Raw genomic sequence first — 15,884 nt, 5'->3', positions numbered from 1 at the left:
ACATTTCAATGGTTCGGAAAGAGTGGGATATGGCAGCGCTTATCTTGGAGAAACAGAAAAGAAAGTCACTGTAGCAGCCATTGCAAGAAAAGACACCAACAAAAATCTTCTAGTTCATCCCAATAATGTTTATTTCTTCCAGTAAGGTTGTTACACGGGATACCAGCGAAACCAAGGTCAAATCCGCCAAATCTACTCATCAATTGCTTCAACCGATCATCATTCAATTCTAGCACATATGCTTTCAAAGGTATTCCGAGCCGGTAGAGGGCAACCTCTGCACCACCGATCCCAAAAAAAAGATAGAACATCGATACCCTGGGGAACATGTCTCTTAAAATCGAAAGATGAATAGCCATTTTTTCAGCCTGGAATGGATTACCAAGCAATTTATACCACTCTGTCCTACTAGATCCATCCATATGTAAAAAATGGGCACCTCATTCAGAAGAGGCACATATCTCATACATTTTTTCCAGAATGATTACTTCTTAAGTTTATGACAACATGAAGAGAATCCTTCAAGTTACTTAACATTACTGTTTATTGGTACCCAAATGAAAACATTCAAGATTAAGAGATTTGGGCACAAATAGAACCATGAATACCCACAATGGAGCATTACCAAAATTGGACCTCGTGGGGATCATGAGATTCAAATCAATGGACATTGAGAGTAAGCCTTACGGTTTAGAAATTTGGGGCATTTTGAAGGCTCATATCAGCAAGAAAATAATTTTAAATGCATTTTGAACGTTCGTATCAGCAAATGTTGGGGCATGCTGAAAGCCCATTTCAGACAAAAATAATCCATGTGTGGCATTTTGAAGGCCCACATCAGTATGAATACTTGGGCATCTTTGAAAGTTCATATTAGCAAGAAGAAAATGTTAGGGCATGCTGAAAGCCCATTTCAATCAGAAATTGGAATATTGACATATTTGTTTATGTTTGTATCCACAAATGCTGGGGCATACCGAAAGCCAATTTCAATCAGAAATTCGAATATTGACGCATTTTGAATATTTCTATCAGCAAATGTTGGGGCATATTGAAAACCCATTTCAATCAGAATCAGGAATGTTGGCGTATTTTGAACGTCTGTATTAGCAAATGTTGGGGCATGTTGAAGGCCCATATCATCTTATGGAAAAATCATTGTTTTGAGCAAATATTTCCAATAAGACAGAAATGAATGAAGAATGAAAATGGTGAAACAATGACAGTGGAGCTGACGCTATATAATTGCTTCGTTCATCAGGCAGTTACATTAGGGTCCTGTTATTGAACAAATATCTAATCAGCAAGTATGGTTTCAAATACCTAATCTTCTTAACCATGTGTCACATGACATCATGTTCTTTTTTAAGCTATATCATGGTTGCATGGATAAAGATGGTCCCCATGCAGACCATTCCATCCAGGGTTCATTTCTTCAAGATATCGTCTTTGAATTTGGTCTTTTGTGTGTCGGTGATGATTAGAAATATTTCTTTGAGGTTCCTAGTGGTTAGTTTCAATCATACTGTTAGGACTACGAAGCTATTTTTCAAGACAGTTTTCACTTACTTGATGACATTGAAGACAGAGGCTCGGGTTACATACATTACCCTTATTCCCATTGTTAATGGGGTTATCATTGCCAGTTGGGGTGAACTGAGTTTTCATCCATTTGGTTTTATCATGTGCGTTTCATCTACAGTAGTAAGAATTCCATGAACCTCCTTCTGTACATGGCTCTTATAGCTGATGTGTTTCTACTTCCTACAACACTCATTATGGAAGAAAACATGATTGGTATCACACTTTCCCTTTCTTGAGATGATATCAAGATTAGTTGGTATCTCTTATTCCATTCGGAACTAGCATATTTTGTGAATTTGACCAACTTTTTGGTCGTGAAACACACCAGCATCCCATTTGTATTCCCACTACGTTTTGTTCTCAAGTGGTCTTGTGATATCATACAAAAGCTTTGAACACTATGCAAGGAGCTTCAATGATTGAGAAATCTGGGCAGAAGCCACAAGAAAGGATGAATGTATTATCAAATGCTTTATGAACATCTGGGCAGAAGCCACAGGAAAGGATGAATGTGTTGTCAAATGTTTTACAAACATCTAGGCAGAAGCCACAAGAAATGATGAATATGTTGTCAAATGTTTTATGAACCAGTGATTATGGTGCTGAACCAATGTTGCAGATCATATGGTGTTTCTATTTATTGATCTGAGATAAAGTTTGACTTCTTCAACCCCAAGGTTTGAAGTGATATATGATGAAGATTTCTTTCCACAGAAGGGAGCTGGAATTTTAACAACAAGAAACTAGTGGAACCAACTAAGATTGAACAATAGGATGTTGTTAAACATCTCGACAAGATATGGTCTGAATGATTTTGTTCGAGATCCAATTAGATGTGGAGACATGAAAAGAATTAAGATAAATCCTCCTTGTGATGTATTTCAAGAGTCAAATAAGAATAGACAATGCTCTCCTAATTAATCCCTGCTGAGTTGGGCATATCTACATCTACATTCTTCAAAGATGATAGATTCTCTTTTCAAAGATGAAAGCTTTATTGGATTTCTACACAAGTCCAGACGAAGAAAGTCGATGTTATCAAAAAAAAAATGGGGACATCAAGGTCATGATTCTGATTACAGCCAGAGTTCCATAAATGAAACATTTCTTCTGAGACTTTAATGAAACAAAGAAGACACAAAGATACAAGTTGATCAAATGGTTCTTCAGAAATATAGCATAAGTTGCTACACTGATATCCAAAGGTAACCCTAGAGATAAATGATCAAGTGAAGGAAGACCAAGTTCACCACTTTGAAGTCAAATGAAGATTGCATCAACATTCATGCATTCATAAGAACATTATTTGCACAATAGACAATACATTACATTGATACATTTGATTGCATTCAAATATGAAGTTTTACAGGTCTTCGTATGAAAAAAGAAGATTCATGAAGGAAAATACCTTACAAAGGGAAGGTATAATTCAAATCACATCAGAAGAGTCAAACATCTGAAGAATAGATGGTTACAATCCACAAATGAAGCATTATTTTGAAATAGGGCATGTTACCCAATCAACAAGTTATTTAAAAAAATGAGAAAATGATTTCCAAAGTTTCTCATTTAATCTTTTATGAAAATGAAATTGTTGAATAGTAAGAAAATGATTTCCAAAGTTTCTTACTCAGTAAACTATTTCCTGAATATGTAAGTCTTTAGAGCATGATACTTAAATCCTTCGGGTCATTTGTAAGACTTTCAGTGCAAGATGTTAAAGCCTTCGGGTCATCTATAAGACCTTCAGTGCAGGATGTTTTCGAAAAGCCTTCGGGTCATCCATAAGACCTACAGTGCAGGATGTTTTCAAAAAGCCTTCGGGTCATCCATAAGACCTACAGTGCAGGATGTTTTCAAAAAGTCCTTCAGGCCATCCATAAGACCTATAGTGCATGATGTTTTCAAAAAGCCTTCAGGTCATCCATAAGACCTACAGTGTAGGATGTTTTCAAAAAGCCTTCGGGTTATCCATAAGACCTATAGTGCAGGATGTTTTCAAAAAGCCTTTGGGTCATCCATAAGACCTACAGTGCAGGATGTTTTCAAAAGCCTTCGGGTTATCCATAAGACCTACAGTGCAGGATGTTTTCAAAAAGCTTTCGAGTTATCCATAAGACCTACAGTGCAGGATGTTTTCAAAAAGCCTTTGGGTCATCCATAAGACCTACAGTGCATGATGTTTTCAAAAAGCCTTCGGATCATCCATAAGACCTTCAGTGCAGGATGTTTTCAAAAAACCTTCGGGTCATCTATAAGACCTTCAGTGCTAGATGTTAAATCCTTCGTGTCATCCATAAGAGACCTTCAGTGAAGGATGCTTGCAAATGAGATTTTAGAAACCAAGCCTTCGGGGGTTTACTAATTATCTCAAAAGAACTGTTAAATGAAGCTAAACCTAATAAAGGGGTTCATCGACAACTAAGAAACTAAGCATTCGAGAGTTTCTTGATTTGAATTCCAGAGATCAGAAAAGATTTGAATCCATCACTTGAGGGTTCAACAACTTTGTCTTAATTAAAAGAAGTTAACTGGACAAAAACTTATTGTCTTTTCGTCTTTGCCCTATTCTTGTTAACACAAGAATGAGCAAAGAGGGGCAGCTATAGACAATAAGTTTTTGTCACAGTTTTTATTTATTATTTTATTATTACTATTTTTATTACATTATTATTATTTATTTCTATTATATTATTAATATTATTATTATTAAATAAATATAATTATAAATATCAAACCCGGAGCCCAATAGCCCGAAGCCCAGATGGCCTATTAGGACTTAAAACCCATTTAGGGTTATTACTAGGGTTTATAAACCCTAGATCCACGTCGCCGCCTTATCAAGGATGATCATACGCCGTCTCTGACGCTAGGTGCTCCACTCCGACAATGCCACGATGACGCCGCCTCGCCGAAGCCTCCAGAAGACTAGATGGCCACCCACGTCGCAGCTACAGGGTGAGTCACCACCATAGTTCGGTGACTCACCGAGATGTCCCTTTATACCCAGTTCGAAAGAAGCTTCATGGTGGCCTATAAATAAGGCCACCAAACGTGCAAAATTGAGACACAACAAGACCCCAACAGTAGAACACGAAGAGAACGAGAGCAACGAACAACAAAACAACCACGACGGATAGCAAGTAACCAACACCAGAATGAAAAATAATCAAAAGAAAAAGAAGGGAAGAAGCATACCATAGTCATAGGAGCCTCCAAACCGCCGTGGAACCACCGTAAACCGAAGGTAAAAACCTAGATCTATGACGATTGGTAAGGTATTAGGCTAAAACTACCTTAGATTCGGGTATTGAAAAATTGGGGCTTTGATTTGGGGTAATTTGTAAATTTCGACCACCGTGGTCGGCGACGACGACAGTCACCGGAGCACGGTGGCCGACGGCTGCCAGAATTCCCTCTGGTGAGGGAAACTAGAGAGAAGAGAGAAAACTTTCTCTCATTAGAGAGAGAGAGAAAAAAAGAAAATGAAAGAGTTTGGCCCTTTAGAGCCGGTTTTAGGCCTTTTATACCCTCATCAAAACGACGTTGTTTTGTTGAGGGATCTGTGTGTAATTAAGGGAATGGGTAAACCATTTCCACAGTGCTTCTGAGTTCTGTAAGTTTGCAATTTGGCCACTGAAATCAATTTCTATAAGTTTTAATTCGGTCTTTCAATTTTGATTTATTTTATTTTAATCCTTACATGTATAATCATACATAATTAGGGTAAATAATATATTTAGTCCTTATTGTTTTAATATTTTATATTTTTCTCTTGAATATTAATTATGGTTAAATTACAATGCTAATGTCTATATTGCATGATGATCCAATTAAGGCCTTTAATTTATATATTTTACATTTTAATCTTATTATTTTAATTTTATTTGTTTCAGTCATTATTTAATTGCAATTTAATTTAACTTTTATTATTACCCTTTTAATTTCAATATGTTTAAATTATTAATTTAATTATTTTATTATTATTTTCATTTTAGTCATATAAATGTATATATTTGATTAAATAATATTTATTTATTTTTAAAAATTAATAAAGGGTTGTCTTAAATTAACTAGAGGTCTTATTCCGATATTTTTAAATAAATAAATACATTACTTATAAAAACAAATATATATATATAGTTTTTTAGTTTTATTCAAATTATTTTAATTAATATTTATTCATTTTTTAATATTGAAGAAATGGGTTGTCTTAAAGTAAATAGATGTCATTTTCTGATATTTTTAAATAAATAAATACCCTATTTATAAAACCTTAAAAGTATATTTACTTTTGTTTTATAAAAATTATTTTAATATTTTTTCCTTTAAAATTATACGATTGAATATGGAATAAGAGGATCATAAATTAAATTTATATTCAAATTCTTAAATTCTATTATTAGAGACAATTTATAATCGTCAAGGACCAATTTTTGGCGTCCTTCCCCAAACGTAACCGACCACGAATCCCTTTTTATTATTAAAAAGAACGAATATTTGGTTAAATGCAGACCGGTTTATCTTTTAACTGATGTTTTCTTAAAAACTCTTTTAAAAGATGTTTTTTAGGTTATCGACCTACCTAACCCAAAAGGCCGATGGCGACTCCCTAAACATTTTAATAAAAATCATTTATTTATTCACATACTTTTCCGCCAAAGAAAAATTTGTGCCCGGGCGAAAACCGGTTACGACACATATTTGACCAAAAATCATTATGATGAACAAAAAAATTATGAAAAATCGTTAAAACTTTTAAACGTTTACCATAACACATTTCAACATTTAATCATTTATGTTCAAAACTCATGCATGCATAAAACAAAATAGGCAACCAATATATAAGAACAAAAACATAAAGTTTAGAGGTTACCCATTCCTCAATTTGTGTGGCTAGAGCATTTGAATTTCTTCACTTGCGACCCCATTGCTCCCACACACCTACAAGAGCCATTTATATAGCTTTGGGTATCCAAATTGCTTTGGATCCTTAAATGTTAATGCAAAAATCTCTTTTTCCCTAAGGAATCCATACTTGTCTAATTTTAAAATGTTTTTAAGTTTTAAAGGACATGTATGTTCCATGTGACTATGAAAATGACAATGTGAGCATTTTTACCGTTTTTAAACATGATGAATTGTTTTGAGAAATTATTTATTTTTATTTTGTTAAGCATTCAAGCTTAACTATTAAATCATGATTTTCTTTATCTAAATCATTGATTTTGAATTTTGAAACCTCAAAATCATTTTTCAAAATTCCATTTTGCTTTTCAAAATCTATTTTGCTTTAAAAAAAATCATTTTCAACTTTTAAATTTGAAATTAATTTCTTATATTTGGAATTCATGGTCTCAAATTCCAAATACAATTCATCATAAGCTTCTTGTAACTCTTTAAACTCCTTGGCATTGACATGGGAACTCTTCATATTACATCGGGACCAAATGTACAAAATAAAATTTGCACGGCCATGGCGTTTTATTGAGATTTTTTCCGTTCTTGGTCACTCCACTCCTTTGTTAGAGAAGAATAACCACCCATGATCATCTCTCATGCATCAAGATCAATGGATTGAATGAATAGTTTCATTAATTTCTTCCAATGACCATTTTTAGCTCCATTGAAGTATGGAGCCTTGTCTATCGGTCGAGAGTCCTCCATGAAGAATAAGCTAGATGTGAAAGTCATATTCTCGGTTGCGTCAAAAATTGATAGAGCTTCTTAAAGGATCATCTCAATAGGTTGTTAAACGTTCTAATGAGTCAAACTCTGATACTGATTGTTGGCTTTTACGTTGCTCTATCGATCAACCAAAATTTTTGCCAAGAGGGGGTTAATTGACATTTTTAAATTTTTTGGGAATTAAGTAGAAAGGATAGGAAAATTGGCTCAATGATTTATAGTGGTTCAACTTCCTCAATGAAATATACACCCACTAACTTAACTCCTCACTAAGGAATTCTAACAAATTCACTAATTTGTTTTTTTTCTTTTCTAGGCTCAAGAGTAACTTTTACAAATTCCCTGTCTTTTATAATGGCTAAGATAGAACTAAAACTCCTTTTCAATTAGAATAAAAGGTTGTAAAAATAAAACCTCTAAAAGGAAGGTGTTTATACAATTTAGCTCATTAAAACACTCTTTGTACAAGAGAAAAAGGAAAAATAAGATTGAAAGAGATTTCTCTTGGTGTGGATTTTTTGGATAGGTGTTGTAACCTTCTTCAAGTATCATCAACTTGTTTTTATACGTTGTAATGAGTTTGTAGTCATTTCTAACCGTTGGAGATATTTTGGAGTCGTTAGAACCCTTAACTTTGAGCATTAAATGCTCACCTCCAACTTTGGTCTCGATACCGACAAGTTGGTATTGAGACCGAGCATGAAAAATATTCAAGAATATAGTCGTTGAGGCCTTGGTATCAATATTGTTTGAAGGTTTATCAATACTCACCTTCCAGTATCAATACCAACACCATGGTACCGATATCAAAAAAGCCTTCTAGAATTCTCGTCTCGAGATTGCCATGTTGGTATCGATAATGGAAAGTTGATATAGAGACCGAACATGAAAAAAATTCAAAAATATAGTCGTTGAGGCCTCGATATTGATACTATTTGAAGAAGTATCGATACTCACCTTCCAGTATTAATACAACACCATAGTATCGATACCAGAAAAAGCCTTCTGGAATTATGGTCTCGAGATTGGCTAGGTTTTTGGCAAATTTCAAGAGTTTAGAGCTTTAGAACAATGTTTAAAAGTTTGACAAAGTTTAGAAAACATCTAAGACATATTTTTCAAATTAATTCGGACTTTGAATTATTTGAGCAAATTCATTTTAGTCTAAAAATATTTTTCCTTTATTTGTTATATCAAAATATAGGTTCAACATTACCCCTTACCTTGCTTCCTTACTATCTTGCATGAAACGAGAATCAAAGTCAGCTTTGATGAATGGTGTCATGGGAGGTTTCCAGTGGACAAAGATTGGCTGAGGTGATCCGTGAAGACATGAATTTGCGATGGAGAAGTATAAACATTGAGCCCGAGCTACAATGAAAACTCTTCCTTTCTCGTGGATAAACCTTGATGATACTGTTTGTTACAAGTGAACCATAATGGCCACACTGTCACTAAAAATCTCTGGATGTTTTATTGATGAGGTATGCAAAAATAACCATGCTAGCCACTCCTTAAAATCACATAAAGCTATATCATGGGAGCAGTAATACCCTATTAAACGTCAGACATGCAGTTTTAGCCAATCGACAATCTCTGACAATATACACACCTGATTCTATCTCTATAGCACAATTCACACAATATGGACTGTTTGCTATGCGCTTATTGAACAAATTTTCCATTGTGGGGATGCAATTAAGAATGAATTTCCATACCTGGAATCTTACGTTGACATGCACATGCCCAAAAATTTCAAAAATACTATTTGCATCCGTTGGGCAAACATTCGTCCCTTCAAGTAGCATCCTATAACTACTGCGCACACTAAATATTCCCGACTTTTCACCAGCCCAAACTAAATAGTCTTCTAAATAGAATTTGTAAATTGGAATTTTTGAAATTAACCACGCTTCATCCTCACTAAAAACTCTATTGACCAAGTCCATCTTTCACGTCTTCGTTCCTTGTTCAATCAAATCGGCAACTAACACTATTGTATCGTCTCGTGGTGACTGAACGAGCCTGGGTATCCCAATTGGTAACCAAGAATCGTTCCAAACTAAAATAGTGTTACCGGAACCAAATTTCCATTTAAACCCCTTCTCTAACAGCCCTCTTGCACTCCATATGATGTGCCAAATGTAAGATGGCGACGAACCGAGCCTTGAACTCTGAAAATTACTAGAAGGATAATATTTCACTCGAAGCAATCAACTTACTAATGATAGAGGATTAATGACCAACCTCAACCCTATTTTGCCAATAATGCAAAATTCAATTTCGCTTGATCCCTGTAGCCCAAGCCTCCATTATCTTTGAGTTCACAAAGTGCTTTCCACGAGCACCAGTGGATCCCTCATTTTTGCTCTGATTTTTGCCACTAAAATCAAGCCATTATACTCTTTAACTCATTACACAGACCTTTTGGGAATAAAAAATAGTTCATAGCGTACATTAAAATAGCTTGAAGCACTGATTTAATGAACATCACCTTACCTCCTTGTGACAACACCCGAACACACCAATTTTGAATCTAGTTATTAAATTTTTCCCTCAAGTTTGTAAAAGTGCCTTTTTTATTTTGACAAAAAAAAAAAAACCGGTAGACCAAGGTACTTCAGGTTTGATGAGCTCGATACCTCCAAAATTCGGTGCACATCACTTCGATTTTCCTCTAGAACGTTCGAACTGGAAAAAATATCAGACTTATCCAGATTAATCAACTGTCCAGAACTACTCCCATATATGGAGAGAATATCTCTGATCTGCACCGCCATTTGAGCTATGACTTCTCAAAAAATAAGGCTATCATCTGCGAAAAAAAGGTGAGAGATCGTAGGAGAATACTTGTTAATCCTTACCCATTTGAAATCACCTAGAGAAAGTGCCCTCGAAATTAGAGCGGATAAACCTTCACTACAGAATAAGAAAAAATAAGGACTAAGAGGATCCCCTCTTCGGAATCCTCTCTAAGGGGCAATTTGTTCTCCTACCACACCATTTAACACTACCGAATATGTCACTGAGCAAATGCAACACTTGAGAATTACATCTATCCAAGTAGAAGAGAAACCCAACTTCCGTATCACATCCTAGATAAAGTGTCATTCAATTCTGTCGTACACCTTGCTCATATTTAATTTTAAAGCAAAATAACCTCTTCAACCTTTTCTCTTGGTAATATACAAATGTAACAGTTCATAAGCAGTGATCAGATGACCTAGGGAAAAAACACTTTGCAATTCATCTAAGCAGCCATCAAGGAATCCTTGCATCCGACTTACTAGTATTCTTAAAACTATTATGTAAATCACATTACAGACTTATGGGCCTAAATTGGTTGAGTTTCTTTCGGGAAGCCATATTCTGGATTAAGACGATATAGGTATGATTTACCGAGCGTATATCAGCCCGTCCATGAATAAGATCAATGCAAAAATATGACACCTCCGAACTAATAAGTGCCAAAAGCGCTGATAAAATAATAAACCTAAATTGTCCTCTCTCGAAGCCTGGAGCGGAATCAACCATTTTTATTGCGTTATCCACTTCGTCCTTTGTGAATGGTCTGTTTAGTGAGTTATTCATCTCATTTGTAACGGAAATATTGATATCTTTCAAAATTCTGGCATATGTGTCGGAACTGCCTGTGGTAAATGAAGATTGAAAATAGTTTCTTACTAACTCCTCTAAGCTATCCTCATTATCCACCATATTTTCATCATCAGTTTCAATAGAAAGAATTTTATTATGGTGCTTTTGATTGGACGCAAATCGAAGAAAAAAAGGCTATGTTGTTATCGTCATTCTTTAACCAATTTTCTCGAGCCCGTTGTTCCCAATAAGACTCTGATTTATCTATCTCTAAATTTAACCTCAATTTCGTATCTACAATCTCATCCAGTGTCTCGTCAGTTGGAGTAAGCTCTACTAAAGCAGCCATCTTTTCCTGTAAATCATAACCAGTCAATCAGTTTTTACGACAAATCTCCTTAAACCATTTATCCAAGCCATGGATAATATAATTTAGTTTCCCCGGCACCAAACCGCAATATGTATTCCACAGACGCGTCACTTCCTCTTCACATGAATTTTCCATTAGCATGAGGCTTCAAACTTGAAGTGTCATCGTTGAGTAACACCAACAGTAGTAATAGAATTTAATAGCAATGGTCAATGATTTAAGAGCGTGTAAACAAAATGGTTTACTGAATACTACGAGAATAGCTCCATCCATGCGTCAATTTGCCAAACCTCTATCCAATCGTTCCATAATATTGTTGTCTGCTCTCCTTCCACTCTCCCAAGTGTACCCCAAACTCATGTATACCCTATATCATGAAGATTGCAATTCTCTATCGCAGCATTAAACATATTCATTTGTCTCTTACTCCGCAATAAACCTCTTTCCTTCTCATATGTGAACATAATTTCATTAAAACCACCTAAAACCACCAAACGTCAAGTTAAGTGCATCATTCAGACTTCTCAACAAGTTCCAAGACTCTGATCTTTATGATGTCTCTGGATCTCCTTAGAACCACGTACATCTCCACGTATAGACATTCGGATCATTATAAATGAGTACATCAATGTGCGAGCTCGAGAAAGAGCATAACGGAATTCTACAATTCGACTTCCAAGCTCAGCATAAACCACCACGCGTACCTTGTGCTTCTACCTCAATTCCATTCATGAAACCACAAGATTTCCTAACCTTCTTTATATGTTTTTTATATCTTTGTTTCCATCATGAAAACTACAGTAGGGTTATTGTCTCTCAGCGTATGTCAAAGATGACGAACTGGAGGCATCCCCAAACCCCGAATGTTCCTACTTATAAATTTTATTGTGCCTGATTGGCTTGAGATTTCAAGCCTGCCGATTGAACTAGGGTACCATCACTAGCCACAACATTCAGACACATTTGTAAGGGCATTTCTTGACCTCTTCGCTCAATCATGTTTGTGTAGAGGGTTTTCTTCCTCCACCGACGTCATAACCACATCAGAGCCTGACCCATATTTATTATCCAGACCAACTGAATTCCTAACCCAGGATTGAAATCATCTTCTCGTCGTAAAATCACCTACTGATCCCACACTGCTCCCACATTCCTTCATAGTATTCTTACTATCACCTACCATCTATTCCTTTAACCAAATTAAAGGCTTGTAGCTACCCCTCTCCTTCTTGGAGGCGTGCGAATTGAAACATCCCTTTGAGCCACCAATTTGTTTTTTCCTTGTAGAACACGTAAAGGATAAAAATTTTCATCATGGCCTAATTTTCCGCACAAAAAATAGAACAACTTCAACTTTTCATATTGTAAATTCGCATAAGCCAAACTCCCGTTAGGTAGTGCTAATTTTTCTTTGGTTTTAGGGCCGTCCTAACATTTATACTGACACGCATACGTATACTCCCCTCATATTCCAATGACAACGCATTCGCATCATACTCAACGAACGTTCCCACAAAATTTTCTAATTATCTCGGAACATGTTCAAACACGAAGCCCACCGGTAGATCATTCACTAATAATCAAAATTCCACATTATTCAAAGGAACTGCCATTGGATCCTTATTATCCTCCATTGGATGCAGAATCAGCAAATGGGAGTTGAAATACCAGGGGACCATCAGAACCTATCCGATTAAGTATAAACAAAAGAAGAATCTTCTATCCTCCAACTCTGTAATAGTAATACCTTCAATAGGGTGCCATACATTCACCAAAGTCGTCCTCAATGCTTGAAAATTAATAAGATCCGCTGTGAGGAAGCGCCCAACGTAACAATTCTCAAAGGAGATTTGATGTGTGTTATCCGGACTCTCTAAAAATAGGATTGTTTCCTTCTCTTCGCCCAACGATAACTCCTCCAATTCTTTCTCTAAACCAGCCATAGGAACCTGCACAGAAACAAAACTCCCACAACCAAAATAGCAAGATTAGAATACTATGAAACCTCAGAGACTTGCCACAGAAGGTAGAAAATAAACGTGCCAAGAACGAAAGAAAAAATCTCTAGCACAGAGAGAAACCTTAACACAGAGTTAACTAATTAGGTAGCGTATAAATTTGGCCATTAATTTGCCTCTTTTAAATATTTTTAGTTCATGTTTTTCAAATAATATATTCTTTAATAATTCTTGGCTTTTTTAATATAATGTCTGTCAAATTTTCCGCATTTATTAACTTTGGATTTATGGTAGGATGAATATTCTACATCTATAAAATAACTGTCTTTGTTAGGAAAAAAAGTAACTGAAAAGAATATAAATATTTATTATCAATAAACTCAATTATTCATGTCTTTGTTAAGAAAAAAAGTAACTGAAAAGAATATAAATATTTATTATCAATAAACTCAATTATTCATGTCTTTGTTAAGAAAAAAAGTAACTGAAAAGAATATAAATATTTATTATCAATAAACTCAATTATTCATCGAAATATGAAAATAATTCAAAATCATTAAAATTTATTTTAAATCTATTATGAGGTAATGGTATTAAAATTTAAATAAACATAAATATGTTGTGGACACTCGTTTTTGTCAAGCTTAAAAATTATTATTATTATTATTTTATTATTATTATTATTATTATTATTATTATTATTATTATTATTATTATTACATCTTGCAGGCTTAATTTGCAACCCAGATTACATGCCCAACGCTCGAACCCAACTGCCCGAACCAAACTAAGAAACCCGGTTCAGACCCGAACTGACCCAGCAACCCGACCCGACATATTAGGGGTTTTAAACCCTAATTCAACCGTCGCCGCCTCTTGGCTTTCCAGTTTTCCAGTCGTGTGTGAACATTAACCGCCGCCGTCGAATCTGTAATTCCCATAGCCGATTCGTTCAAACCGAGACATCAACCGAGCCGCTGTCGAACCGGTTTGCACCAAATCAACAATAACCAAAGTCGAAACTTATCCAACCTAACCCCGAAAAATTCGGGGATAGTCCCACCTAAACGACTAAAACAAATCCTACACACTACCACTATCCTTGACCACAACATCCACAAACAACCACCATTTAAAAAAAGGGGGCATTCGAAGCATATAAAGGGGAACCAAATACCGAATGAAAGAGAGAGAGAGGGGTTTTTGAAAAAGATAAAAAGAAAAACATCTAAAACCGAAAGGAAAACAGGAGGAAAAATAGAGAGAAAAGAAAGGAAGTTACCTTCGGGTGACTTTCTTCTCGCATGGTCGTCGGAGCTGAAGAAACCCTTCGATTTCTTTGTAGATTTGCAACGATTGGGCTATTTTCCGGCTAATCAGAGCCCAGATCCCTTATCAGGGCTAAGAGATGCTTCAAATGGCGTCTTTTACTCTCCCCTCAGACGACAGCATACGACGGCGGTAGCTGGACAGTGGCGCTCGACACGACGGAGGCTCGTCGTTTCCTTTGAGAGCTCTCTGGAGCTCTCTCTCTCTCACTTGAATTTAGAGAAATGAAGAAATGGTCGATTTTAGGCCGTATTTCGTCCTTATATATGTTATACAAAACGACGCCGTTTGCAAGGGGTTTGAGGAGTATTTTCGCGCATGGGATATCTACGAATAAGGTTCTTAGTACATTGTATCTTTCTATTATGATCACTAATACAACTTTATTTTCTTTTTATTTTGATTTCTTAATTTTGTGATAGTTTAATTTTAGTCACTTGTTTTGTGTGTTTGATATTTTGGCCTGATGTTCGAATATGGTCACTGAATTTGTAATTGTTCGATTTTAGTCATGTTCAGTATTGGGTTTAATGACTGTGTGGTCCTATATGTTTCTGTTTATTTCATTTTAGTCTTTATTCTTAATTTATGGGTTATTTTTATTTCCAGTACATGTGTTATTTAATATTTTCATTTTTAGCTCTAATTTATTTATATTTAGGGTTTAGTCCTTTAACTTTTTATTTTAACTATTTTAGTCATTTAAATTTCTGTTTTCTCCATTTTAGTTATTTAACCATTTTTTTGTTATTTTGATCCTTTACATTTTATTCATTTATTTATTTATTTATATATTATTTTATTTTCTTCAAATTTTAATTTTTTTATTTCTTTAAACCTTATTATATATTAATTTTTTGTTTTTTTACACTCTTTTATTTATTTACTTTTTTTTTATTTACTTTTTCTCAAAGATAAGCAATTCGAATCGGGTTCTTAAATTTTGATTTAAATTTTAATTTTCGTGATTAAGACAACTGACAAATTAAATGGTACTAAAAGGGCAGTTCAAGGGTGTTAATCCTTCATTGACTCTAACCGACTCCCGAACCCGATACATTTCTGGTAAAACGTAGATCAAGTAAGATGGTGTCTGATCCACCTAAATGTTTTTAAAATGATCGGTGTCGACTCTAACCATTTCATTCAAGTCGAAGCCCAATTTCGGGCCCACCCGAAAGACGGTCGCGACAATGTGTTAATAGAATCGCACCCAAATAATAAAAATGTGATAATCCTCCTAATATGTAAAAATAATTCCACCAATAATGTTTGTGCGTGACCTTCAAGAGACAGCACAAAGTGTGTTATGGAACATAAATTTAATAAATACAAAAAATATTTTATTTAAAGGTATA

The sequence above is a fragment of the Hibiscus syriacus genome, unplaced genomic scaffold (genome assembly GCF_006381635.1).
Source record: "Hibiscus syriacus cultivar Baekdansim isolate YM2019G1 unplaced genomic scaffold, ASM638163v2 tig00110528_pilon, whole genome shotgun sequence".
Lineage (NCBI taxonomy): Eukaryota > Viridiplantae > Streptophyta > Magnoliopsida > Malvales > Malvaceae > Hibiscus > Hibiscus syriacus.
The sequence above is the reverse complement of the archived record's forward strand: the minus strand, read 5'-3'. Positions refer to the sequence as shown.